Raw genomic sequence first — 27,528 nt, 5'->3', positions numbered from 1 at the left:
CTCTTATTTCTCCTTCACCTTTGCCTCTGCATCACCTTTCTCTATCTGGGCATCGCCCCCATTGTATACCAGAGAAAAATCAGGAACAGGGATATGACTCACAAACAAATGGCTTGCTAGAAAAAGAAAATCTTTGCCGGGGCCTTGGAGAGGCAGCTTGGAGGTTAAGAGCACTGGCTACTCTCCAGAGGACCTGGATTCAGTTCCCAGAACCCACCTGGAGCTCACAACTTTCAGTCACTCCAGTTTCAAGGGTTCGGATGCCCTCTTCTGCTCTCTATAGGCACTGCATACACGTGATGCACAGACATACAGGCTAAGCACCTATACACATAAAATGAGGGGAAAAATGGTTTTGAGCAGGGAGGGCATTTGTACAGGGAGAGAAACAAGATGATATTGAGTGATTGTGATCGTTCTTATAGTTTTATAGGAAGCTGTGTTACGTTTTTGCAATGCACACTAAAAGATTATGTTCCTATGAACTCCTGCTTAGATATTGCTTTAAAATATTGACTGTGTGCATGCACTTGTGTGTGTGTATATGAATTTATGCAGAGGCCAACACTGGGTGCCTTCCTTGATGGTTCTTCACCCTATTTTTGGTTCTGTTACTGTGAGCTCAGGTCCTTACGATTTGATTGCGAGCATTTTATCTAGGAAGCAATCCCTCCATCTCTGACAGAAGGATATTAAAATTATGTTTTATGGGTGCTGTTAATTGTTAATTCTGGAGAATGGGAACATAGATATTCATTTTATAAATTACACACATCATAAGATAATGATAATCCTACTGGGAAAGAATAAGAGCACTGCCACAACTTTTTCGCCAAATTTGAAACAATTGGCCAGGATGATGGACACTAGCCTGGTCCATACCTGGGATTCCCAGGGAGTGGCCACAGGTTATGTTAGTCAGGTGCTTATAAAGGCAAAACCTGTAAGGCTGCGTACTTCTCATCCTCAGCCAATCAGAGGCTGCACACATCCTGACATACTTCCTGCCTCTGTCTCTTCTGTGTGATCACATCCTGTGCAGATGAGACAACCAACCTTGTATACAAAAATGAAAACACAGGGCTTGTTATCTTACACGAACAACAGCCCCCAGCATTTCAGGAAGTTCTCTGTCCTTGGGCAAGTGGGCCTGACAGGTTAGAGCAATTTTGTTTTCCAAATCTCTTAAACACAGTAATTAAAACTTAAAACATAATGTTAGCCCTCACACTATTCCAATCTGTTTGGGGTCAGATGGATGTTAACTAAGTCTGAGTTTGATCCCTGGGTTCTACATGGTGGGAAACCAACTCTCTAACATTGACCTCTACACCCGTGCAGTAGCACACCACCCTTGCATTCATAGGTACATGTACACACACACACACACACACACACACACACACACACACACACGCATACACACGAATATACTCACATACACACATGCACATACACAGATGCACACACATGCACACATACATACACACATATATACACATACATACCATATATACACATATACACACAGATTCACACATATATATATACTCACACACATACATACACACATACATACACATACACACATACACACACACATACAAACACACATATATACACACATACATGCACACACATACATACACACACACTAATAAATGTAATTTTAAAATTAAAATAAAGCAGTGTTTTTAAGGGGGGTATGATATAGTCACCCAGCAATAAACAAGCTGGACAGACAGACAGCAATGTCTGTCCTAGGGCCAGCTCTTTAATTTAGGTGAAGTTAAAATGGACACATGGGCCTTTGCCCAAAAGTCAAGATTAAGTGTCTATAAGACATTAATTTATTCTTCTGTCAACTTTTCCTGTTTGTGTTCCCCCTGTATTGTACTTCCAAGGCATTAGCATGAACTTTATGGCTTCCCTTTGCATGGCATTGTCTACGCCCTGTTTACACAGGAGCAGAGCAGCATTTAACTTATAGCGTTCACAATCACAGTTTGTGCTTTGTGGCTCCCGTGCGCGGGGAGGTCTTATTCTTTCCAGAACACTGGGCGTGCTCTACAGCCCTAGCTCTACATTTTATTTTATTTTGTGAGCCAATGAGTTTATTGGGCTTACTCATAGGGTCATGTGTGAGGGGTTAACCAGAGAGCAGGGGTGTGGTGGATTGAATGAAAATGGCCCCCAGAGGCTCAAAGGGAGTGGCATTATTAGAGGCGTGGCCTTGTTGGAGTAGGCGTGGCCTCGTTGGAGGAACTGTGTCGCTGTGGGTGGGCTTTGCTCAGGAGCTCAAGCCAGGCCCAGTATCACTCTCTCTGCCTGCTGCCTGCCATCCAGACGTACAACTCTCTGCTACCTCTCCAGGACCAGGTCTGCCTCTGTGCTGCCAAGCTTCCTGTCATGATGGTAATGGACTAAACCTCTAAACTGTAAGTCAGGCCCAATGAAATGTTTTCCCTTATAAGAGGTGCTGTGGTCATGGGGTCTCTTCACAGCAGTAAAAGCCTAACACAATGGGTGAGGGGTTATAGGATCATGGGTGAGGGGTTATAGGGTCATGGGTGAAGGCTTACAGGGTCATGGATGAGGGGTCACAGGGTCATGGGTGAGGGGTCACAGGGGCATGGGTTAGGGGTCACAGGGGCATGAGTTAGGGGGTCACAGGGGCATGGGTTAGGGGGCCACAAGGACATGGATGAGAGGTTATAGGGGCATGGGTGAGAGGATACAGGGACATGGTCTTCACTTTCTGGTCATTGAGATCCTCTGACAAATAACACTTCACATGTTGTTTTTGCCATGAAGGGACACAACTCAAGGGTGACCCCTGACAGCAGTGAGTATCAGCTGAGCTCAGTTCCTCCTTTTAGGGCTCAGTTCCCCTTTCCCCAGCCCAACAACGTCTACAGCTTCATTTACTCAAGTCAGCCTACTTCCCTCTTTCATCAGTGTAGAGCTTCTAGCAGGTTCTCCCCAGAAGGGACACTGAGTGGATGTTTATAAAAGCTCCAACCGTGACCTTTCTTTAATTCCTTTACATGGAGAATTCTCTGGTCCCGTCTGTGAAGTGGGGACTGTTACTGTGTCGGTCCCAGAGGAGGAGGAGCTGATGGAGACATTCTCTGCCCTGAGGCTCACAGACAGGAAGTCATAGAATCATGATTCAAACCCAGATCTTCAGGTTTCTAGAGCCCCAGAGGTCAGGTCATTCTAGTATCCCTGAGGGTGTAGAAACATGGGACAACAGTCCTGTGAAAAGCTTTGGGGCACATGCAGATGTATTTTTAGACTAACAGTGTACCAGCTTAACACATAATTAGATTGTCACTGTCACCTCAGAACAATATGAAGAGGAAAAAAACAAAAACCAAAATACAGCGGGGACTCTGTGGTCACACTTGCTGTTGCTACATACGCAGGCAGAGTCTGCTGTTGCAGGGACTTGGCTAACTCGGGAAAGCCACACCCTGGTTCTGAGGATGCTGGGCACTCAAGCTGTGACCTTCTTTGATCCAAATGCAGGAACTGGAAATGGTCCTTGAGGTTTCGGATGGGGAGGGGGTGGTGTGGGAATCATTATGAGAGAGGAGATGATTCTTCTCAGAGACATGAGAGAAACGAGGCATTGATGATTGTGATGCTACTCTTAGCGTCCCGCAGCTGTTTCCATGGAGCTATGGAGAAACCGAGCCTGGGAACCGGTATTCTGATGCACCCTTCAACCCTGGAAACACAGTCTGAAGATGGCTGTCCCTGTCGTTGGGTGCTCACATGGTCAACAGGGCTGCTGTTCTTGATGCTTATCTGTAACTCTGCAGCTGGGTATTTCCCGGTTGCCTAGCTATTGAGCCAAGCTAAAATAATATCAATCAACTTCACAACTTACTATCTAACTTTTCTAAACACTTATAAATCAAACAGCCTGTTAATTTATTTATCTAGCTCCTGGGTCTTCTATGTATCCCTGGCTAGCCTGGAGCTCACAGAGATCTGCCTGCTTCTACCGCCCAAGTGCTGGGATTAAAGATGGGTGCTACACTCTGTTTTTGCTTTTTCTTTCTTTCTTCCTTTCTTTCTTTCTTTTTTTAATAGAATTTTTATCTTTAGAAAAAAATCAAGTGCAGCTGATTTCTTTAGCATGAGCCTGGCTCATTTCTCTATCTTAATTCAAGGTCATGCTCAGTGCCAGAGAGTCTGAGGCCAGACCCAGATACATGAGACTCTCTGAAGAGAGAAAGAGGAAGAAAGGAAGAGAGAAAGAGAGAGAGAGAGAGAAAGAGGAAGGAAGGAAGAGAGAAAGAGAGAGAGAGAGAGAAAGAGGAAGGAAGGAAGAAAAGAAGGAAGAAAACAAAAGAAAAGAAAGACAGGAGGGAGGGAGGAAGGAAGGAGGGAGGGAAAAAGAAAGGAAGGAAGAAAACAAAAGAAAAGAAAGACAGGAGGGAGGAAGGAAGGAAGGAGGGAGGGAAAAGGAAGGAAGGAAGGGAGGGAGGGAGGGAGGGAGGAAGGAAGGAAGGAAGGAAGGAAGGAAGGAAGGAAGGAAGGAAGGAAGGAAAAGTAAGTTGGAGATGATGCTGTATACTGCTTAATGAGTTTCTGCCATTTCATGTCAAAAATGGCAGCCAGTGATGTTCTCTTGGACAGAAGAGGCGGTGTGAATACCTCTTGGCTGCAGAGGCAGTGTAAACCATTGCATGCCTTAAGCACTAAGTTACTCTTAGGGACGAACAGTTTGAGAGAAGAAAACTTCAAGTTGAAAATACCAAACTGAAGAAAGTGAGCTGCAAGCAGAGTTCAAAGCAGAGCCGCCAATGCCATCGCCAGCTGGCTCTGCCCCGGAGATGATCGACTCGCAAGGTTAGAGCGACTCAGTGGACACTCCCAGCAGCCATCTCCACTGGCCCCATAGAATGGATTAAAAGGGGGTAGAGGAAGGTGAAGTAGACAATGGTAAAGGCAAGAGGTGTGGAGAAGCTGCTGCTGATAGATCGGTACTGGGATGTTTGGCGCATGGGATCCGGATCTGAGCCATTTGCCTCATTCCACCCCAAAGCAGATTCTCTTCATGGAGAAGTGGGTGTCAGAAAAGCTGCTCCAAGAATAGTTGCCGCCGGGCTGGTGAACGGCGTTCCCACGGACCAGATGCAAAGTCAGATGGTGAATTACTCGGTTACCCCAAACCTGCAAAGGTGTAGTGGGTGATATGCTGATGGTGGGGGTGGAGTGGGGGGTGGTAATGGAAATCCTGGCTCCTCCTAAGAGACTCATCTTTCTTGGGACAGATGGCCTTAGACTCTTTTCTTGAAGAGGCTGGTGTGGAGATAAATCCCCAAAAGACCTTAAGCAAATCAACCTCACCTGCATGCTAGGAACGAGCCAGCGTGTGGCCCCACGCAAGGAAAGGGGCTCCTTAGAAGTCAGAAGAGCAGGGGATTGGCAGGGCTCGAACCATGACCAGGAGCAGACTGGAAAGGAAGAGATACTTCAGAAGGGAAGTGTTTTGGAGAGAAAAATCAATGATGATTTAAAAAAAAAAACAACAAAAAAACCGTATTTTGCACAGATAAAAGAAACAGAAACTCCCTGTAGAGAATCAGGCCTGCTTGGAAAAATTTATACCAAAAGTTTTGTAAAAAATCCCAGCTTCAGAACATCATACACACTTTGTACTTGTTAACTTTGTGTTAACATGCAGTGGGAAGCTGATCCTAGTTTGGGGCCAGGTGTATTGGCCCAAACCAACATGTTTTATGTGTGTGATGCCTGCAGACCCAAAAGCTCTGGACTGAGTACACAGAGGTCAAGCTGGCCACCGGACTGGGCAGATGGGTAGCCCACGGGTACGCTGGTGAGCACACTAATGTTGCAGGTAGAGTTAACACTGCTAAGAGCCCCAGCTATGAGAAGGGAGAGTGGGCAGGGAGACATCTGCGACTGAATGGAAAAGTTAATTAATTACCAAGCCTCAGGAAGACAGGGAGGCATAGTATTCCAGAGAGGAGGCTGGCTGCCAATGGCTGTCGATTTGATCCGGCATGTGTAAGTAATAGAAAGCAAGCAAAATTAATCGGCTGACACAATTCCCTTTAATGAAAATGAGGTTGATTGCAAGGAAGGGATTTTAAGGCCATGGCTGGGTCTCAGTGTAGGAGGAAGAGCTACATATAAACAGGATACATATGGAGATCTAAACTTGGTGGGGCCTTGAAAGGAACGAGAAGGTTCTCTTCAGAGTCTGGAGAATAAGGGGTGTTATTCTCTGAGAGCCATTAGAGCCTCTTCAGAGAACCCCTCCCCTCCACAAACCTCCCCAAGGGTTCTTCAGACCCAAATCCCCTGAACAAAGGAGATGTCCACCTTTTAGGGTTGGCAGGAAGTGTAATATCACGTGATTTAGATCAACACAGTAAATTTGACAGAGAGCATGGAAGGGTAAGGTACTATGTTTGAGGGTTGTTGAGCCACAGCGCAGACAACTTCTTAATTCTTTCTGTCCAAGAGAGCTGCAGTGAGGTGCGGCCTGACCCAGACTGTGGGATCTGGCCTAGAGGTGCAGGTCCTCCTCCTGCAGTAATGAGATAGACCGCTGTAGATCTCAAAAGACCAGGGTTTGGAGGTCTTGTGGGTTGGTAGCCATCGGGGATGCCTGGATGGTGAAGGCCAAGCCAGAGCCTATAGTGCCTTCAGCTTTATAACAACTATCATGATTTCAAAACAAATGCCAACTGTTTCTCTGCATTCTGTGATTTGCCCTATCCAGTCATCTGACTCTAGCTGAGGAGGGATGGTAGGGACTCAGTTTGCAGTAAACTAATCAGAAGTATAAGTCCCAACCTAGGGTTTATGGGGTTAAACCTCCAGGACCCTGACCTGACCTGTGGTATGTGTCTCCAGGTTGGTGCTGTCAAATGAGCTGAATTGTAGTATACCCAGCTGGTATTGCGAACTGGCTTAGTGTGGAGCAGTATTCCCGCAGATAGATATATGCTGAGTGTTAAGTAAGCAGTTTGCTTGTATTTCTATTGCAGTTATTTGTGTGTGTTTATGTGTTACATGTATATATGTGTGTTTTTTGTGTGTTGTGTGCCCACAGTACATTGTGGGTAGCCTGTGTTTGCATCTTTGTGTGTGCATTTGTGGGAGTAGTGTGTGTGGTACATGTTATGCATTGTGTGTGCCTGGGTCTGTACGTGTGCTAGAGTATATGTATGTGTCACACATGCATTACCTATTGTGTGTGTGTTGTCTGTATGCATTGTGTATGCTGCATGTACATTGTCTGGGTGTGCACTGATCATCTGCTTCTTGTTTGGGGAGTCTGAGTGAAGCCACATGAGCATTGTCCTATGGATGGCATAGATCTGCTGCATCATTGCTCTTAGTTAAGTGCCTGAGACTTGCTGACATGCCCGCTGAGTCACACAGTAGGAGATCACTTGCAGGAAACTACTCAAGGTTCCAAAGGGCTTGCACCAGCTCCTGGGCAGGACTGCCCAGTGCTTCCTTTCCCTGCCTCCATTCCGCCCCTCAATGCAGTCTTCATTTTTGTCTGGTGAGGATGGAGCACCACCACACTGAGGTCTGCGTTGCCCTGACGACCAGTTGAGCTGAACGTATGTGCTTACAGAGTTTCCGATTATTTTTAAAGAGAATGTCCAATAGTCTGATCAACATTTTGCTCACTGATTCCTGTAAGAACTCTCAGGGGTTTGACTCGAGTTTGCCTACTTTAAATTGAATTATCTTTTGGCTGTTAAAAGTTTTAGAATTACAGTCTGGATCAAAGTCCGTTGCCATATATACAGGGCAAGTGTTCTCTCCCAGCTACGACTGCCTTTGGCCTCATCTTATTGTCTTCTAATGAACAGAAGTTTTAAATTCAGAAGGGGACAAAAAAGGGATGTTGGTCTTTGTAAGTTTCTTTCTTTTTTTCATTGTTTAAATAAGTCCACTCGTCCTTGCAATCAAATGAGTCCATGTTTTCTTCTTCCTCCTTTCTAGTATTATTTTAAATGTTGAATGAATAGAAAAGTGATTAGTATGACTATTTTTATCTGCATTTGTGTGTGTGTGTGTGTGTGTGTGTGTGTGTGTGTGTGTGTGTGTGTAATGAGCTACACATGGTCTATGCGTGTCTTGTGGTTAACTGTGGGACACTAAGCACCCAGGGTCTTTATCTCTAATCTTTGCAACAATTTGCAAAACCTGTGCTCCTGTTCCCAAGGTTCAAGGCCTCAGGTGGGGCGATTCTATTAAGAGACAGTGAGTGGGCCAAATCTGGATAGCTCTGGAGTTCCATTAGCAGTAGCCATGCAGATCTGCACCCGTGTGAGCTCCCGGGTGCTCTGTGGTAATGCCTCCAGATGGTACATCAAAGACATCAGAGGGACATCCACTGGGGCCAGGGCAGCGCAAGCCATCCATCCCCTTCTGCACCTATGGGACGTGTGTGACTAAAGCTCTCAGTGTGAGCCTCTCACCTTTCAAATTGTTTATTGAAGGACCTGCACACTCGGAGGGCTCTTATGAAACTGCCTTTTTGTGGCTTTGGTCACAGCTCCGGGAGTGTGAGGCACCACAGGAAAGGACAATGGGGCCACCCAACAGGTGCTGGAGGGCATGGCAGCCCGACGGGGGCCAGCGGCCACACACACATCTTGCTTCTTCAGCACAGGGGGCAGGTGTGGGGTGGGGTGGGGAAGAAGTCATGCTTAGCCTGTGGCAATGCCCAGTGACTATGGAATGAATGAAAGAACTTCTCTTCTGGGAATATGCTTTCCCATTGATGACCCCTTCTCCCGGGACCTCTGCTCCCTTACTGGTCTGCTGGTTTCATGTTGAATTTTTTTTTCCACTTTGAAAACTCTGGGATTAACACTGGGTTTCTGGCATCTTTATGATAAACCGCTCTGCTGGGGGAACAGTTAGGGCTAGCCAGCATCTCCTGGTGTAAGGAGATTGGAGTTAGTCAGCCACAGTTCCTGGCTGAGGCTCCCTTGTGATGCGCACTGACTTAGGGAAGCTCTTCCAAGATCAGGACCCGCAGGGGAGAATGAATGGATTCGTCTCTTCTCTACCCCTGAGCAGGCAGTGACCTTGGGTCCCATACCCATGGTCTGCACGCTTTCAAGTTTTGCGGCTTTCAAAAGGAAGTTGGAGTACAGGTGGTGAGCAGCTTTGTTGAAATGGTGAGGCTTAACACAGTGTGTCAACCACTTACATCATTCTCTTTTTCAAGTTCCGAGTCTCCATTACTGCGAAGAGGTGCAACTGGGACTGCAGGCACCAGGGCCTCAGAATGAGCTCTGTGCACCTTGCTGGGCTCCTACTGTATCTTTGTCTTCAGTTGACCTTCAAATATCCCAGCTATGGCTGTGGAGAGTGAGATATTTTCCAACCGTAACAGTCCTACTTGACTCCCATGGAGACCTCCTCATAGGTCTCACGAGCTTTATCAAAAATGAGTGACCTAGGTTGAGTAGACCACTCAGTGTAGAGTGCTTGCTGCACATGCGTGTGTACCTGACTTCAATCCTTGGGCAAAAGCCATGTATGGCCACACACGATTGTAATTCCAGAGCCAGGGAGGTGGAGGTGGAGATGGGTGAACTCCAGGAGTACCAAGACTGCTTGGCAAAGTTCCAGGCCACAGAGCAACCGTCCTTCAAAAAAAAGGTGGAAGGCATTTGAGGAATGACATTGGAGGTTGTACTCTGACTCCCACAAACATGTGCACACATGTACACACATGCACCTGCACAGTGTTTGTGTATGTGTGTGTGTATGTACACACATACATATATACACATATACACACATATACATATACACATGTACAAATATGCACGCACACTCACACATACGCGCGCGCGCGCGCACACACACACACACACATAAAGAGAGGGAAAGGGAAAGTTTCCTAGAGGTTTTCCTTGCCCGACCTGACTTGAAATCCAGCAGAGGGCACTATACTGTCAGCCAGACAGACATCTTCCTTCTAAGTGAGCAACTGGTAACAGCTGCCAGCTTTTAGCAAAACCAGTCTCATCTGGACAAGGGCTCCCTGTCCAAAAGGAGGCTAAGAACACACAGCAAGGATGCAATCCCATTCCAGGAGAGCCAGCTCAGACATGAAGGCACCAGTGAGACCTTGTCCTCTTTAACAGAGTCCTTACATTTCACGCATGACGAGACACGATAACCGCTTTGTATTCTTCCCGGGCTCTATTTATAGCAGTTATTAATGCGCCCATAATGGAAGTTCTTCTGCTTTTGGGGAACTGACTGTGAGACTAAATGACACCATGGTGACATCCTCTGCCAGGCATTCGGTATGGGCTGCTGCCTCCGAAATTGCCCATTTGGAGAACGTGTGCATGTCACAGGTTGTTTTCAAAAACCTTGAAAAAATGTCTAGCCATAGTTGCTAGGATTCAGATGTGAATGCCAGATTATCATAATGAACAAGCAGGGATTTTTGGCTGGTCTGGGGTTAGTTCCTTCTTTAGCTTGAATGTGACCTCTATGCTCAGGTCACTGAACGAACATTTCTTTACCTGGTTTCCTGAAGCCACATCCATACACAGCGATGTCTGGTGTCCACAGTCACTGCAGACCTTCTCCATTCTGGTGAGCAAGTTATTATCAAAGGCTTCTAAGCAGCCAATACTTTAAACATTTTATGAAAAACAAAAAACAAAAGTGATTCACAGTTGGTGGAGTGTCTGCCTAGAACTCCTGGAGTCCTGGGTTCGATCCCCAGCACCACATAAATGATTTGTGCAACCTCAGCACTCAGAAGGCGGAGGCAGATGGATCAGAAGCTTGAAGTCATGCTTGGCTACGTGGTGAGTTCAAGGCCAGTCTGGGCTACACGAGATTCTCAAGATCTTAAAACAAAACAAAACAAAAAACCGAACTTTTAAGTACATCACCCACGTGACTATGAAAACTGCTCATACCAGCTGTCTTTAGCACCTGATTTGATTGGCAGAGGAATGTCCTCAAGGGAAGCCCAGCCCAGACAATGGTTTTAGGAGTCAGGGCTCCAGGGCTCCAGGGCTCCAGGGCTCCAGGGCTCCAGGGCTCCAGGGCTCCAGGGCTCCAGGGCTCCAGGGCTCCAGGGCTCCAGGGCTCCAGGGCTCCAGGGCTCCAGGGCTCCAGGGCTCCAGGGCTCCAGGGCTCCAGGGCTCCAGGTGTGGCTCTCTCCCCAACCAGTCACAGGAGCAAATCTTGTGAGGGCCGGTTTAGCTCCATCAGTCACCTGGAGTGGGGGGTGTGCTTCACCCAGGAGGAGTTTCAGACAGTGCCCCTCCAAATGCCTTTCCCGACACACCTGTGCTGGCTGTTAGCTGGTTATTTAGAGATGCAGGATTAACTCTGAAGAGTTGGCTGTCCTTCTGTACAAAGGATTTTGGACCAATCTGACTTTGTAAGCAGCGGATGCAGACCAGAGCTAGTTTATGCAGTTGTAGCAGGCGCTGACATCTGACCCCACAGAACTGGGCATCAAACCTCATATGATTTCATCTGCATCACAGGACAACCCTGGCTGGCTGTGCACCTTGCTTATCCTCTATAGCCTCACCCACCAGCCCTTTGTCAAGTTCTGTGAGGGATGCTGTCTCGCCCTCTCTGAGTCATGAAGTAAATGTGGGCGCCATCAGCTGGAGTTCTTAAAAGGCCATGCTTGTGCTAGACATTTTACAAGGTTGACTGATTGGAACTTCAATGGCTCGATTATTACAGGTCATGAGCCAGATTAATATTGGCTCCCATGGGCCTTTATCTTGCCGTGTGTTGCCTATCTCCCTGTAATATAACCAACATCGCCAGGAACTCTTCTGAGAGACTGCTACTTAGATGCAGTTGGGACCTGACTTTTGCTGCAGAGAAAAATTTCAGAACAAGTCAGTGAGTTGAAGACGGGATGTATTAAAATAAGAATGTGGCATGCTTATGTTACAGAGTATGTACCAGAGATGACCACTCTGTTTATAGCCAACTCAAAGTCTATTCCAGCGAGCCGGGACTACACTCAATTTTTCAGGGACCCACCTGTAGCCCTGAATATTTAGACCAAGGGGCTTTTAAAAGGCAAAACTATACCCTGATATCTCACTCAGCAGCTTCAGGGGGCGGTTTGTCCAAGCAAACAGTCTAACAGAACCTAAGAGGTATCCTGACTCTAGGTTCCTAGAATAGAACTGGGTTGGGTCATTTCCCATGGGATTCTCAATCAAGATCAGATTTTAGTTAAGTCTGAAGTGTCCTTGGGAAGAACACAAGGTCTTCTTGCTCTGTCACACTTAGACCTAAATGATGTGACCGTGGGCATGGAGAAAGAGAGCCTTAACATTTAACCATAGCTATCAGTATTATTTTGGGCCCTCTGAAGTGATGATGGTCGATGGAGGTCATCTCTATCCAGGTTTAAAAGATGAAGCAAGAATCTCTTCCATCAATGAGATCATAAGGAGGTCCAGGAGGTGCATTCGCACAGCTCTGTGCATAAAGGAAGAGCATTGTGCAGGTGTGTACACAACCAATGAGGGCAAATAAGATAAAAACATAGGTCCCATATTGTCAAACGCCTCCTAAATATTTATTTATGTCGCTAGATCAATGCCTTTTCTTAATATAGGTTGGAGAAGCCTCTTTCTGCTCTGTGTAGTAGCTCTATAGTGACTACCTAGAAAACAAAGATCCTTCGAAGGCACATTATCTCTATCTATCTATCTATCTATCTATCTATCTATCTATCTATCTATGTATCTCATTAAAGGGATAACTATTCCTTCCATCTCCTTAACATGGCTTAAGCAGATTCAGCCTTCTGTGGGAATGTCCCTTGGCTAGGTGAGTGACAGCCCAAATGGGTTATCTATGTCTCTCTCTATTCATAGGTAGATTCCGTTCTTTTGACCAGGAGGGTTTCCTTTAGTAATCCTTCAACCTGAGTTGGGTGGGACTCACTGTTGTCAGTGGTGCTTTTGTATTAAAACCTTTTGGGAATAAGTCCCTGAATAAATCTGGTAAACTACATTGCTTCTGGAAAAGCAGAGCATTGCCTCAGACTAGCCCAGACATCTGAGCAGCTCCTAATTAACTGACTGTACAAAGTGCCCCTGGCTGCTATATTCATACTCCGCTGGCTCCGGGCAGAACGATTCTGTATTGTTATGATAATGGAAAGGCTGCCATTTCTTTGCTATGCAAATTGTATGCATTTCAGCGAGTAAATACTTCCTGTCTGCCTGCTGCATGGATTTGAATAACAAAAATATAAAAAGTTAAGAGTGGGCTTCTGTGGTTGAGAAAGCTTTACAATAAAGAGATTGCTCTCTCTGCCAAGTGACTCAGCAGCTGCCCCAGTGGGATACAGTGAGGAAAAGCTTGAGATCTCTTGTGACAAATTCCAATTTTCATGTTTGACAGACTGAGGAAACTTGTAAACTTGGGGACTCAACTCTGAAGTTCTTTCTCCCCCTTCTTCTTCTCCTCCTCCCCCTCTTCCTAATAATTTAATGAAATGCAGGCTTCATCCACTGAAAGGTTTGGGGTTTTAGTGTTCAAGGAGGAAGACCTAGAGAAATTTTTTTTTTTTTTTTTTTTTTTTTTTTTTTGGCTAATAGGCTTATTAAGATTGTTGTGTCATAGACAGACAAGCAGCCAGCAGCATGGCAGGCAGGGGATCTAAGAAGAGTTATGCCCACTCCAAGGAGAGTAGACATTCCTTATTGCAGATTTTATTGCAAGGTGGGTGGGAAGGGGGTCACCAGGGGGCAGTGAGCTAATGAAAGTCACAGTGCTGGATCAGCCTCTCTCTTGGCCTTCGTTACTGAGACTTGATTATGTTGGTGTGGGAGGCAGGGATATAGAGAAATGAGTTGCTTTGGTTCTGGGAACCAAGTTCCTTCTGTTCCATGAAGTGTTACAGTCCAACCAAAATGGAGGAGCTTTGCAAACTGGTGTTGCCCTGGAAAACACCCACCCAGCTGTGGCATGGGTCAATGCGCAGAGAAAGCAAAAGTAGTGCTGCTTGGCAAACACGGTCGGCTGACAGAAGCCGACGGATTGTGTTTCATCCGCGCTTTGAGCATCCAAGGGTGACAGAAAATGAGATGGTGTAAAATGCTTCATGTTAATCAAAATGCCTTTAAATAAGGTGCCTTAAAACCCTCCATCCAAGTACCGCTATGGGTTTCTTTTCCAGGAACATTGTTAAACAGGTGAACATCGGCTATGAGATCTCTAGTAAGGCTGCAGTGCCTGCGGAATGGCAGGCATATATGCTTGTCAGAGATCTCTGCTTTACATTTCCTTTCTCCATAACAGGACTATAGGCATTCCGGCCTGTGGCAAACGGTAACAGTCGGAATCTGGGCAAGCTTTGGAAAGGAAGACACAAACCTCATTTGTTTCCACTTAAGGCCCAGGCCTGATTTCAAAAGGAAGGCCATAAGGCTGGACCAGCTCCAGGGACAGACCATAAAACCCAGCAACAAGGTCAGAAACCCCCTTCCAAAGAACAGCCTGGGGATAACCACAAAAAAACGGGGAAATATCTTATCTCAGGATGGGTAGTCCCATCACGTCCTGTGGTTAAACGTTCATGACACAGGAATGCAGACCACTGACCCCCTGGCACAAACCGATCAGAAGCTGACCCTTGTAACCCCTAGCATCCACCAATGAAACTTTAGATGACCTAGTCCTTCTAGAATATTCCCCTAATTCCCTGTGTGCCTTTGTCTAGGGTCACCATTTTGAAGAGTGGTTGACCCCTGCATGCAGGTTGTTTCTGCAGAATAAACACTCCTTGTCTTTGCAATAATATCTGAATCTGGGCTCTTCCTTCAGCAACTTTCAGAGAATACAGCAATGTATTTCTCTGTGTGCCGTAAACAAAAGAGAGATAACTAAAAAGTTTCAAGTTTAGGATAAGGGGGCTTGGTGATGGATTGTCCTTTGGCGTAAACGGATTGTTGTTGATGCCACAGTCAGACAGAAAAGACAGAAAGGGGCACACAGTGGCTCTGAGGAGATGCAGCTTTGGTGAGTTGTCACCCCAGCCTTGAAGGGCTTGTGGTGATGCAGTTGCCTTGAAGTCACCAGTCAACTCATCAGCTCGCCAAGCTGGACTTCAGTGACTTGTCTCTGCTCTGTTGTTGATGCTCTATCAGGGTTATGCAGATATTTGCTAGTGTCCCTCCTGGAAAAGTCCTATAACACCTTCCTTCCTTCCTTCTTTGTTGTTTTTGTTTTCTGAGATAGGGTTTTATTGATGTCAGGCTGATCTGAACTCACTCTGCATCCCAGGCCAGTCTTGTACCCCTGATGCTGCAGGTGCTACCTCCTCGGTGCTACGGCTATAGGTATGTGTCATGTATCCCATCTCTCTATGCTGCACATTTCCAGCGAGATATCCTGTATGCTTTTAAAGACAGGATGTCTATCTGCAGGAAGAAACAGAAGATGCAATCTAAATATCTTAGTGCACAACTGTAGCTCCAAGGGAGAGCTGGAGTCCTTACAGAGAGGAATCCATCAGTAGAGAATGCAGACACTGGTATTTAACTAGAGTCCTTGGCCCGCTGTGCAGTGACTGTCTCTGAGACTGCTGTTGATCCAGGAAAGATGGCGGTGCTTGATGAACACAGTCCTGAACCTGCTCTATCCATCCACACTTGGACTTTCCTCTTGAGCTCTTATCTGTGTAAATGCAAGTGCTTCAGAAAGTACTGTGTTACATCATTTGATAATTTGTTGATCCTAATTATCAATAACTCTCCTCCATTAGCAAAACAGCCTTTCTTCCGTCTTGTCTCTACATGAATAGTATACAACATTTAGCCTTCCTTGCAAAAGGGAGAGCCAAGAAGCTTGCTGGGCACCTCCTGGTTGCTCTGTGTGACTTGATTATGAACAACTGTCTCATGGGGCTTCCCTTCAGTGTCCTTGACTGGAACATGTGTAGGCAGTCTGGAACTCTGTGAAGACCACACCGAGACCCCAGATATGGGTTCATCATCAGCAAGGGCAGCAAGCTTCAGCCCTGGGTTGTCTAGAGGTCTGATTTTGTCAGCATTCTTCTGGCCTCCACAGACACGTTGGTACAGGTACCCATGTGTGAAAACACACACACACACACACACACACACACACACGTATAATTAAGAAAAAAAGTTAAATGCATATTCAATGTGCATTTTGTTATAATATGTAAGTAAAAAACATTACATTCTAGAAAGACAGGCCGAAAAAATGATACATGCCAATATACTACGACTTGGACAAAATTTCAGGTTATTATTGATTGTCAAGCGACAACGTGGGCTTTCCCATAAATCCTAACCAAGTGGAGTATTATTATTATTTGAAAGGACAATTGTCATAGCATGGCAAGCAGCTGTCATGATTATACTCTGCCACTGCCTGTCTCTTTTTTATTTCTTCACCTACAAAGTGGCCAAGTAGTATTCAAGTTTGTGAAGAGTTCCTTATCTTCGGGATACACACAGGCCACCTGTTGAGTCAGAAGATGAAGAACAGCAGAACGGAGAGTGCAGCCACTCGGGGACATAGGCATTGGGATACCATACATGTAGCATTATACATATGGCATATTAATGACTCATATGGAATATACACTATATATATGCATTTTTATATATGGTTCATATCCGTTCTATATATGCTATACATGTGGCATACATGGCATACACATGGGCAAATGTACATGGTACATACATGCTATATACACCACACATGTTAGACATGCAACCTACTATTCAAATGTATATAGATGTCACTTGTGACATATATATGGTATACAGATGATACACATGCAGTGCATGCTTGGTGCAAAATGTTATTCAAACAACACATGTGACACTCACACATACAGAAATTGGTACATACATTGTATACACATATGCACAGAGAACACAGATGGCACACATAGGACATATACAGTACGCATGTGGTATGCTCCTGGGACACAGGTGGAATGCATGTGAGTGGTGGGTAGCATGAATTCTAGGGCTTGGGGCTTGAGACAAACCACGTGAGAGATGAAGAAAGCCTGCCCTGTTTCTAGAGGCTTCTAAAAGCCTTGTTCTACCTCCCTCTCTTCTCTCCCCATCTCCTTCCAGCTTCTCTTCATCTTTTCCCTCCTCTTCCTCTTCCTCTTTCTCTCTCCTTTAAAAATAAGAAGTCAGAGCTGTGGATATCTCTCCATTTGATGTGGGGTGGTGGGGAGAGTACCCACCTTCCAGGCAAAGAACCCCAGGGAAAGACGAGGTTTCCTTCACATGCCCATAACCTGGCCACTCTCCCCCACAATGGCTTCTCTTGCTAAGGCGGGACTTAGGGACATTTTGTCTATGGACAAAATGGAACTCAGAAGCCCTTGTGAATGCTGGAAAGTATTCAGTTATGTTCAGCCTTCCTTCCCATCAATGTGGTTTAGAAAGCTTGGCTCTTTAGAAAATGAGTTTGCAGTTGGCCTATGTGTCTTTCCATAGCAGGCAGCTCTTTAGGTCTCCTGTATGCACACACACATGTCCTATTATGTGTGTGCATACCTAACAGGCATCTGTACGCACGTGGCAACTTAGATGAGCCTGATCAGTTTTTCCTGCCCTTGTGTGTATGTCTTCCTCATCAGTTTAGGCTCCATGCCGTTCCCTCTCCTTCTTCTCTTTTCCCCCATGATATTAATTTTTGTAATGGCTCGAAGAGCAGCATTGTTTCCTAATGCTTTCTCCTTGGGCTGTAGACAATGAAGTCTCTGAATACCCTGGCCTTTGACTTGTATTTACTCGTCTGCCAATATCCTCCATTGATGCAGATCACTTACTCTGTATGCCGGGCACTCAGGGCTTTTCTTTTTCTGCAGTCGCTTATCTTGATTGTCCTTATTCTAGACGGAGCACACCTCCATTTCTGATACTGTAGCAGCCTGAGAGCTTCCTCTTCGCTCAGCAAATGCTGGGTACTGTTTACACAAGCCTTTTAAAAATACAGTTTAAAGAAGTACATGGATTATCGAGCAGAATAAGGGACTGATTAAGTAGAGAGAAGGTGAAATCCTCCAGTCATTCACAGGTTCCAGAACCTTCCATGGGGACACAGACCTGTCTTTATTTCTTCTCTCTTGTGTTAAAAAAATTACATGTTAAAAATATTAAAATTCACACACAGTCTTTTTACAGAGTGAGGCTGGAATGGAGTTTTAGGGTCATCGACAGTGCCAGAATACAATCTTGGGGTCTCACAGGCTGCAAGTGTTTCCAGAGGATCGGGTCTGGGCCAGGTGTCCCCAGGTCCTTGGTTGTATTAGTTACTTTCTGTTACTGTGACAAAGCTCACTCCAGTGACTCACCTACTCCAACAGAGTCAGACCTCCTAATCCTTCCCAAACAGTTTCCCGAACTGTGGACAAAGTATTCAAACATGTGAGCACATGAGCACATGGGGTCCATTCTGATTCAAGCCACCACATTGGCCTCTTACGAAAAGATCTGAGCACGGGGTTTTCATTATGTGTAACGCAGCAAGTGAACTCTTCAGAAGTCAAGCCAACAGAACAGATCAGAAGTACGTGCTCTCGGGTAGCCGTCCACATGGATGAGAAGTCCAAGGCCCCTAATGTTATTTGGAGTTTTCTCCTATGGGTTCAAGAAAAGGAAGAGTTAGCTACTAAGGGAGAAGTTCGGTTGATAGGTTAAGCTGTGTGTTTTAGAACTTTATTGCTGTGAAGAGACACTATGACCATGGAAACTTATAAAGGAAAGCATTTAATTGGGGCTGGCTTACAGTTCAGAGGTTCAGTCCATTATCATGGCTGGAAGCATGGCAGCATGCAGGCTGACATGGTGCTGGAGAGGTAGTTGAGAGTTTTACATCCAGATAGATACTCACGCAGCAGGAAGAGAATGCTACCCAGGGCCTGGCTTGAGTATCTAAGGTCTCAGAACCCACCCCCAGTGGCACGCGTCTTCCAAGAAGACTTGACCTGCTCCAACAAGGCCACACCTCCTAATTGTTTGACTAATGCTGAGCCTATGGGGGCCATTTTTATTCAAACTACCACACTGAATATTTACTTTCCATCTGTGAATGTCCTTTTTCATAATGTATCTGAGCTTAATCATATGCATGCCTACTTATGTATAACACGAGGGCCTCCCTTTAAGTTCTTTTGAAGGACGGTTTTGTCTTACAGCGTACCCACCCCAAACCAGCTCAGACTGGATCATCATTTTTATTCTCTATGTTTAGATATGTTAAGAATACACTTGAATGAAAACTGTCTAAATTTGGTTGTTGCTAGGGGCAGGAAAATCTACACTGGTATTCAGGAGAGAGGGGTGCGTATTTGGCCCAATTTGAGTAGGGGTTCTGAGGTTGCAAGGTGCATTTTTTTTTGAGAGAGAGAGAGATGTATGTTCATAGTCATTTCGGGTGATGGGATTAAGCTGGCAAGTGCATTATTGCAAGCAGAGCTGTATATTACAAAAACCAAATGAGGTTGCAGGTAACTAAACTGTCTCTCATATTTACCTCTCTCAGGAGGAACAATGAGCCACAGAGGAAAGCTCCTATGGTGATACTTTTTTCCAGGTGAGTATGAGATGTATCACCTTACCTGGGAACTAGGTGTGGGTGTAGCATGCCAGCCTTACTCTGCACAGAAGGAGGAAGGGACCAAGAGCTATGTTTGAGGGCTCCTGATACAAACTCAGTGGGTTTGGGGCTTGTCTTTACAGGCTTGCCTGCAAAAATCTTAAGGGAAACAAAAAGATTATAGTGAAGTTTCTGGTATTCCAGGTGCCTAGCAACAAATGAACTCTCTTCAGAAGAGTAGATTTCAACTCAAGCCTTGAAGAATTACAGCCCCCAGATCTCCCCGCACAGCAGAGAAATAGATCAGGGAGCAGAACAGAACTGGGGAAAGGAAGACATGCCGAAGAGGGATCAGTTTAGCAGCCTAGATACACTCAGACATGAAGGCTAGGGATATCAAATGTGGAGTAAAGTGTTTGCTATGCAAATATGAGGTACTGAATATCCAGTCCTAGAAGCCTCCCAAAAGGCAGGCACATGCCATCCCTGTGTGGGGAGACAAGTGGACCTCTGGGGCCAGCTGTCCTAGCTTGATAGGTGAGGCCCAGACGAGTCAAGGACACTATCTCAACACAGCCAATGTGAATAGCCACTCAGGGATGGCATTTGAGACTGTCCTCTGACCTCCACACACATGTACGCATGCATGTGCCCATACACATGCGTGGAATTGCACACACACACACACACACACACACACACACACACACATGTACACCGAGCATTCAAAGTCACAGAGACTATAGATTCCAGCCAGGAAGTGAAGAACGAATCAGATGCAGCTGAACACACCTGTGGCTCTCGTGAAGATTTGAAAGGTAAAGAGGAATGGGGGGAAGGGCAAAGAGAATAAACACACAGCCAACAGACGTGAATTCTGTTTAATACAAGCCAGCGGAAGTGGATGAGAAACTGAGGCTGAATCTACAGTCTGAGCTCACGGGTGTGGAGCGCAGATAATGCATCTTGAGATCACTACGATCTTTGTGCCATCTGGGAGCGTGGAGGAGGTGGTGCTGAGCTGTGGAATACAGGCAACCCGCTGAAAGAAGAGTCATGAGTCCTAGGAACATCACATCAGTCAAGGGAGTGGAAGGTGGGGTCAGTGCTGCGGTGGCGTCTATCCAAAGGGAGAGATGAAGAGAGGAGGATAAAGGCAATAAGCAGAAAGTATAACATAAGATGTCCCAAGTGAAAGCATCTACATATGTGCGGGCAAAACATCACTCATCGGGAGCAAGAGAGAAAGTACTGTTTGGGTATGGTGATTTGAATGGGAACTGTCCCCATGGGCTCTCATGCTTGAACACATAGTCTGCAGTTGGTGACACTGTCTGGGGAGGTTATGGAGTCTTTAGGAAATGCAGTCTTGAAGGGAGACACACACTGGGGACAGGTTTTGAGAGTGCACAGTCTCACCTTACTTACAGTTACTCCCTCTGCTTTCTGCATGCGGATGGAGATGTGGTCTTTCCACCTACCGCTCTGACCTCTTACTGCCTTATCTCCTCCACTGTTATGGATCCTCTCTCTGAAAATGTAAGCTCCAAATAAACTCTTTCCTCCATAAGGTGCTTTGGGTCATGATGTGTTTGTTACAGCAACAGAGTTCGAGAAAGAACGGTAGCTTACTTGGCGGAGTACTTGACTCAGCTGCACAAGACCCTAGGTTCCGCCCGCAGCACCAGCTGAAACTGGGTGCCTATAATCCCAGAGCTTGGGAAAAGACACAGGATGGTCAGAAATTCAAGGTTGTGTTCAGCTGTATAGTGAGGTAAGGGCTTCCCTGGGCTACACTGTCTAAATATTTGTTCTAAGAGGGTACAGATTTAATGAGTGAGAGTCAGGAGTGGAGTCTCATAATTCCTATTTAATGTAACCTCTAACATTTCCGAGTCCAGCGAATGTGCTATTGAAATTGATGAGTTACAAAATGAAAAAATGATTTGCTGAGTCAGTCGGCTCTGTAGATGGCGGCTCACACGTTTGAAAATGCAACATTTACAAAAGACCATTATTAATAGCATAGATTTGAATAATAAGGAAACTAAGGGCGAAATAAACAGAATTTGGGCAGGATATTTACATAGAAGAGTTTGGTAAGACATTATGCTTCCAATCATTCCAAATGCAATGATGACCAAACATGCCAAATGCATATTTGCATTCAGCATGTCTCCGTACTCTAGGAAGTTGATATTTATGATTCATACATAATACCGTATTACTTTTCAAAGTTATATAAGTCATGATGGAGTACATTTAAAAAAAATTTTATGCTCTGAAATTCTGAAACTTTACTGCAAGATTTGAAGAAAAACTACATATATACCTTTGTTGAGAGAAATACTTGGGATGGTGGAAACATTATTTCTCCCCTGAATGGCACTATAGTTGATATTTGGAGATCCAATGAACATACTGACAAGGTTCTTCTATGTAAGTGTAAATGTCCAGAACAGGAAACTCCTGGATGTGGGAAGGGGACTCTCGGCCTGTTCCTAGAGGCTGACTAAGGGGGTGCAGTAGGGTGTAGGAGGAGTGCTGCTAGCACAGAAACACATCAGGAAACTCAGTATAGAGACCCTGAAATCTACCAGGCCCATAGAAACCCGCCTGTGAAGAGACGGCCTTTGATCTCAGTTGGAAAAGTTGGTGCAGTGATTTCCCAAGGGAAGAGTAATGTCAGAGCCAATTAAAGACTCATGTAAGAAGTCATATTTTAGCGATTGCAAAAGATCAAAGGATGCCATGCGGAAGATGCTAACATGCCAACCTTAAAGGGTAAGCTTGAAAATTTCTAGATCATTAGAAGACACAATATGCAGTTTTTAACCCAGAGAAGCATTGCTACAGAGCACATTAGAGATTCTGTTAAAGCGTTACCAAAGGGGAAATGCTCTGCTGAAAACAGATAAAAGGCACGAGACTGCTTGCAGATAAAGAAGCAAGAAGCACAGGACTTAGCTTCCGTATAAACTATTAAAATACAGGTTATTTTGTGTCCATGCACATGCATATGCACATTTTCATGCATGCATGAATGTCCATGCACGTGTGGTGTATGCTGATGTATGCAAGAATATGTGCACCTGTGTAAATGCAAAAATGGAGGCCAGAGAACAGTGGGTGTCTTCCTCTATTGCTTTGGCACTGGTCTCTCACTGAACTGAAGTTTTCCCATTTGGCTAGGCTGGCCAGCAAGCACCTAGGATCTACCTTACCTATCTCTGACCGCAAAGCAGCCATGCCTGGCTTTTAAGGGGAGCTGGGGACTTGAAGTCTTCATAGCAAGTTCTTATTCTCTTTGCTCACCAGCCCTGTGAACTACAAATTTAAGTTTAACTCACTTTGCTTTTTTTTTTTTTTTTTGATCCATCTTTATTTTCTTAACTAAGATTTTATGTAACGTTTGAAACCAGTGAAATCTTAGGAAGTCTGGTTTTAGATGAGGGCTCAAGAAAGCCTGCGCTCTCAGTGCTGAGTCTGTCCGTGTGGACAAAGCAGGTGCTGATGGGGATGGGGCTGTCTGGGCCTATGGTCCCTGATCGGTAACCCCAAGGAGCTGGTGAACAGAAGTGGCTCATGCTGGGACAGTTTCTCAGAGGAGCCCTGGGGCTACTACCATGGGTCACTCTTTCCAATATCATATATATTTATGATATATATATATTATTTAATGTACACGTACACTGTCACCGTCTTCAGACACATCAGGAGAGGGCATCAGATCTCATTACAGATGGTTGGGAGCCACCATGTGGTTGCTGGGAATTGAACTCAGAACTTCTGGAAGAACAGTCAGTGCTCTTAACTGCTGAGCTATCTCTCTAGTCCTCTTTCCAATATCTCCCCCTCTTCACCCTCCCCCACCCTCGGGCTTGGGTTTGTCATATATGAGAGTCACCTGCTCCAAGGTATTCCTTGAAAAGTCAAGGCCAGGAGAGCTTGTCTCAAAAAACATGTCGGGCCACCGAACCTGGTGATCTGAATTTGATCCACAGGCCCCATATGGCAGAAGCAGAGAACCAACTCCTTTGAGCTGCCTTCTGACCTCCCGATGCATATGCTGTGGCACGCATATGTCCACACACGCTCACACACAAGTGATCAGAAGAGACAAACTGAAACAAAGCGGATGGTGCCTGAGAAACAACAGCTGAGGTGGTCCCCTGGTCTCCCCATTCCTGTCACACACAATAATCCTTTTGGGCTCCACCTGGGAGGGTCTCATGAGGACATTGCAGTCACCTCCCTGTGCCCTAGCTCACTGCCAGCTCTTACCCCATCCTTCCGTCTGGCTTTCTCCGGCTCAGCCTTGGGGTCTGGGCCTCACCGCTTCTCTGCACCCACTGTGCTGTGCGTACCACAGGCCAGTAGGCCTTTCCTTCTCGAAGCCAATGGCTGACTCTCTAGCACTTCACTAACTGCCACAGGCCACTGACTTCCTTCCTCCCGTGCAGATTTCCTTCTCAGAGCTTATGTGATGTGGCTGGCTTTTATTGTGCCGCAGGCCAGTTGTTTCCTATCTCTGGCTGCCAGCAAGGGCCGAGGGTACCACTGAGACAGGCTTGCCCATACCTGGGTGAGTTCATGGGATCCCACTGCAGGGAACTGGTGTATTGAGATGGTGTTTACCTCCCGTCCTGAGCGCATCCCTGTAAGAATGTGATGTTAGAATTCACCCCCTTTGGCCGCTGCCTCTCTCCTCTCACAGACATTGGCAGGCCTCCTATGGAGTCACAGTGAAATCTCAAGCTAACAGATGTGTAGGCGCCTACCTAGATTTCTTACCTGGGGAAGTGACTTTGCATCAAAGAGAGTTGTTGGTCACCATACATCCTGCTTTCCTCCCCCTCCGAGTCTCCTGGTTGGGAGTCAGAGGGCCTGACTGAAGGCTTATGTAATGAAACCACCTCGGTGCTGACTTTTTTTTTTTTTTTTCAACTTGACACAAGCTCAAGTCATCTGAGAGGAGGGAACCTCAATTGAGAAAATGCCTCTGTAATCCTGGCCTATAGATAAGCCTATGGGGTACTTCCTTGATGGTGGGTGAGCCCTGCCCACTGGTGGGCGATATATGAGAAAGCAAACCCAGCAAGCCAAAGAAGTCTGGCAGTTAACAGCTTTCCTTCAGGACCTGTCTTGAAATGTGTGTGTGTGTGTGTGTGTGTGTGTGTGTGTGTGTGTGTGTGTGTACTGCCCCCGCCACCATCCATGTGCTTCAAGCCCCTCGGTAATCGAATGTGACCTTAGAGTTTAAGATGAAATTAACCCCTTCTCCCCCAAGTTGCTTGGGTTATGGTGTTTTAACCATAACTCAGTAGAAATAAAAATAAAAATAGAAATCAGCAATAGAAATCCTGACTACCCCACCCTCCACAAAGCTGTCAGGCCCCCAGCTCTATGTGTAGGATAGGTTCTGCTTCACAGCCCCCACCATGCTGTCTCTGGTGCTAGACCCTGAGCTCTCCTTAAAACCATGCTGCTCTCTCTCTGTAGCATCAAATCAAGTCCTGAATGCCCAACCATCCATCTCAGTGCCAGTCACGAACCCCACAGTGGTGCCCTCTCATTCTCTGGGCCCAGAGCTCACAGGGTTACCTGCCTACCTTTTATCTCCCACGCTGTGGCTTCTGAGAATCTCAAACATAACTTGGAGATCAAACCAGTAGGACCCTCCAGCTTCCCTTCTGAACTCAGTTCCAGGGCCTTTCCTTTCTTCATAAATGGCATGTTGTTCATAGACAGCTCAGGACAAACCTAGCCCTCCCTCCTGATTCATCTTCCCAGTGTATCTATAGGCAGAGGATGGAGACTGTGAGCCACAGGGATGGCAGGACAGGCACTAGGCCATCAGGTATCATCCCAGGCCTTTCCCAGGATTAGGGTGCTTCATATGCACACTAGTATATTTGGTTTTTATACACAGAAAGATGTATATCAACCAAGAAGGGAAACATATAAAAAATGATCCTGTGGGGACTTCCAAGATGACTGGCTTGGCAGATCTACCAAGGTGTGCTGATGTAGCAAGAGAGAGGTGTGCTTCTCATTTAGCCCTCTGTGGACTTCTGAATTATATCCCAATCCCTTTGATAACTGTGTGGTGTCCCTTCTACTCTGTCAGGGAGCTCTGTCTGGAGATGCTAAGGCTGACCAATTCCTACCGCAGAGGAAGGTTTGAGGTGTGTGTGTGTGTGTGTGTGTGTGTGTGTGTGTGTGTGTGTGCCTGCCTGTGTTCATGTGGAAGGCAGAGGACAAAGCTGGGTATTATTCCTTGGGCATTGTATATCTTATTGTATTTTATGGGCATGTGTGCCTTAGTCCCTGTTAGGTTGCTGTGAAGATATATCATGGCCAAGGCAACTTCAATGAAATAAAGACTTTAGTTGAGGGCTTGCTCACAGTTTCAGAAGTTTGTCTAGTATCTTGAAGGCAGTATGCAGGCACGGTCCTGGAGAAGTAGTTGAGTACTTATATCCTGATCCACAAGCAGAAAGGGAAGGAGAGGGAGAAGGAGAGAGAAATTGGGTCTGTTACAGGCCCATCAAAACCCATCCCCAGTGACACACTTCCCCTAACAAGGCCACACCTTTTAATCCTTGTAATCCTTTCAAACGGTTCCTGGTGACTAAGCATTCAAATATATGTGCCTACAGGGGTGGGGGTGAGGGTGGGAGGTGATTCTTGTTCAAACCACCACCGTGTATGTGAATGTCTGCATATGTATGTGCACTGTGTGCATACCTGGTTCCCTCGGAGCCCAGAAGAAGGCATCAGATCCAGAGCTGGAGGCATAGGTGGTTGTGAGCTGCTGTGGAATAAATGATGACCCACCCACTGAGAGCCGTTCTGTGACTCCATAACCCAACAGCCTCCTCAGGTCTCCAGACGCTGGGAAATCAGGAGGGTGTTGTTATAGTGGGTACCCCTTAACTAGATGTGCCTCCCGGAGACTCCCTCTTCTTCCCCTTCTGCCTAGAAATCGGAGCTAGCTGACTGTAAGCACATGACACAGAGAGCAACCATAGGTGTATTGTAACCTCTTTATCTGTGTCTCAAGTTGGTAGACTTCAATTTCCAATGACCTGTGTCATTTGATCACATGAGGCTCCGTATCACACAATATATGACTGATGAAAATGCGTGTATTGAAAATGCTGGTTGTGGAAGCGTGTCAGGAGAGATACACGCATCATGGATGCTTTGTCTTCATTGGCCCCAGCTTTATTTTCTCATCTCAGTGATAACATTGAAGAATAGACAGAATAGAGCTCTATTCTACTGACCAGTTGCTGTTGCTGCAACAACTAAGTTCAGCTGCCACCACAGAGCAACAGAGAAAAGGATCCCCAAGAAGTCTCTCAGTCATGATATTTGCACACCCATGCACAGTCATTGCTGCTGTACTGATGATACCAAGGAAACTGAACCAACGTAGATGCCCATCAACAGATGACCAGATAGTGAAAATGTATCTCTGAAAAATGGAATACTATACAGCCGTGAAAATTGAACTCACAAAATTTACCGAAAGAGGATGGGTACGGAAAGTATGACACTGAGCAAGGTGACCCAGCTCAGCTGTAGATTCTGGCCTCTAATACGTATATGTGAAGAGATGTAAGTGTGGCTAAAGTGTAACACTCAGGAAGGAGGCTGAGAAAGGGTAATGCCAGCTGAAGGAGGTTGAGGGGATGTAGGCAAAGGGACTGGCTGTCTTAGGGCTTCCATTTCTGTAAGAGATACCACGACTGAGGCAACTCTTATAAAGAACATTTCATTGGGGCTGGCTTACAGGTTCACAGGTTCAGTCCATTATCATCAAGGCAGGGACATTGCAGCATCCAGGCAGGCATGGCGCTGGAGGACCTGAGAGTTCAACAT

General features: G+C 45.9%; 2 long non-coding RNA genes across 3 annotated transcripts; one reads left to right on the top strand and one right to left on the bottom strand.

Moving 5' to 3' along the window:
• The first annotated feature begins 2,337 nt into the window (after positions 1 to 2,337).
• Positions 2,338 to 5,683, top strand: Gm2848 (predicted gene 2848). The gene is made up of 4 exons (NR_046069.1): positions 2,338 to 2,438; positions 4,728 to 4,863; positions 5,063 to 5,163; positions 5,289 to 5,683. It is a non-coding gene; the product is annotated as a predicted gene 2848 (long non-coding RNA).
• A 12,483-nt stretch (positions 5,684 to 18,166) lies between these two features.
• On the bottom strand, positions 18,167 to 24,607 carry Gm33168. Of its 2 annotated transcripts, none has more exons than XR_382373.1 (2): positions 24,433 to 24,607; positions 18,167 to 18,680 (listed from the first exon to the last, which is right to left on the bottom strand). It is a non-coding gene; the product is annotated as a predicted gene, 33168 (long non-coding RNA). The 2 variants fall into 2 exon arrangements; XR_382374.1 differs by lacking the exon at positions 18,167 to 18,680 and adding an exon at positions 20,505 to 20,758.
• Positions 24,608 to 27,528: the final 2,921 nt, after the last annotated feature.

Source organism: Mus musculus, chromosome 13 (genome assembly GCF_000001635.26).
Source record: "Mus musculus strain C57BL/6J chromosome 13, GRCm38.p6 C57BL/6J".
In the NCBI taxonomy this organism is placed as follows: Eukaryota; Metazoa; Chordata; class Mammalia; order Rodentia; family Muridae; genus Mus; species Mus musculus.
This window is presented reverse-complemented; position numbering and strand designations above follow the sequence as displayed.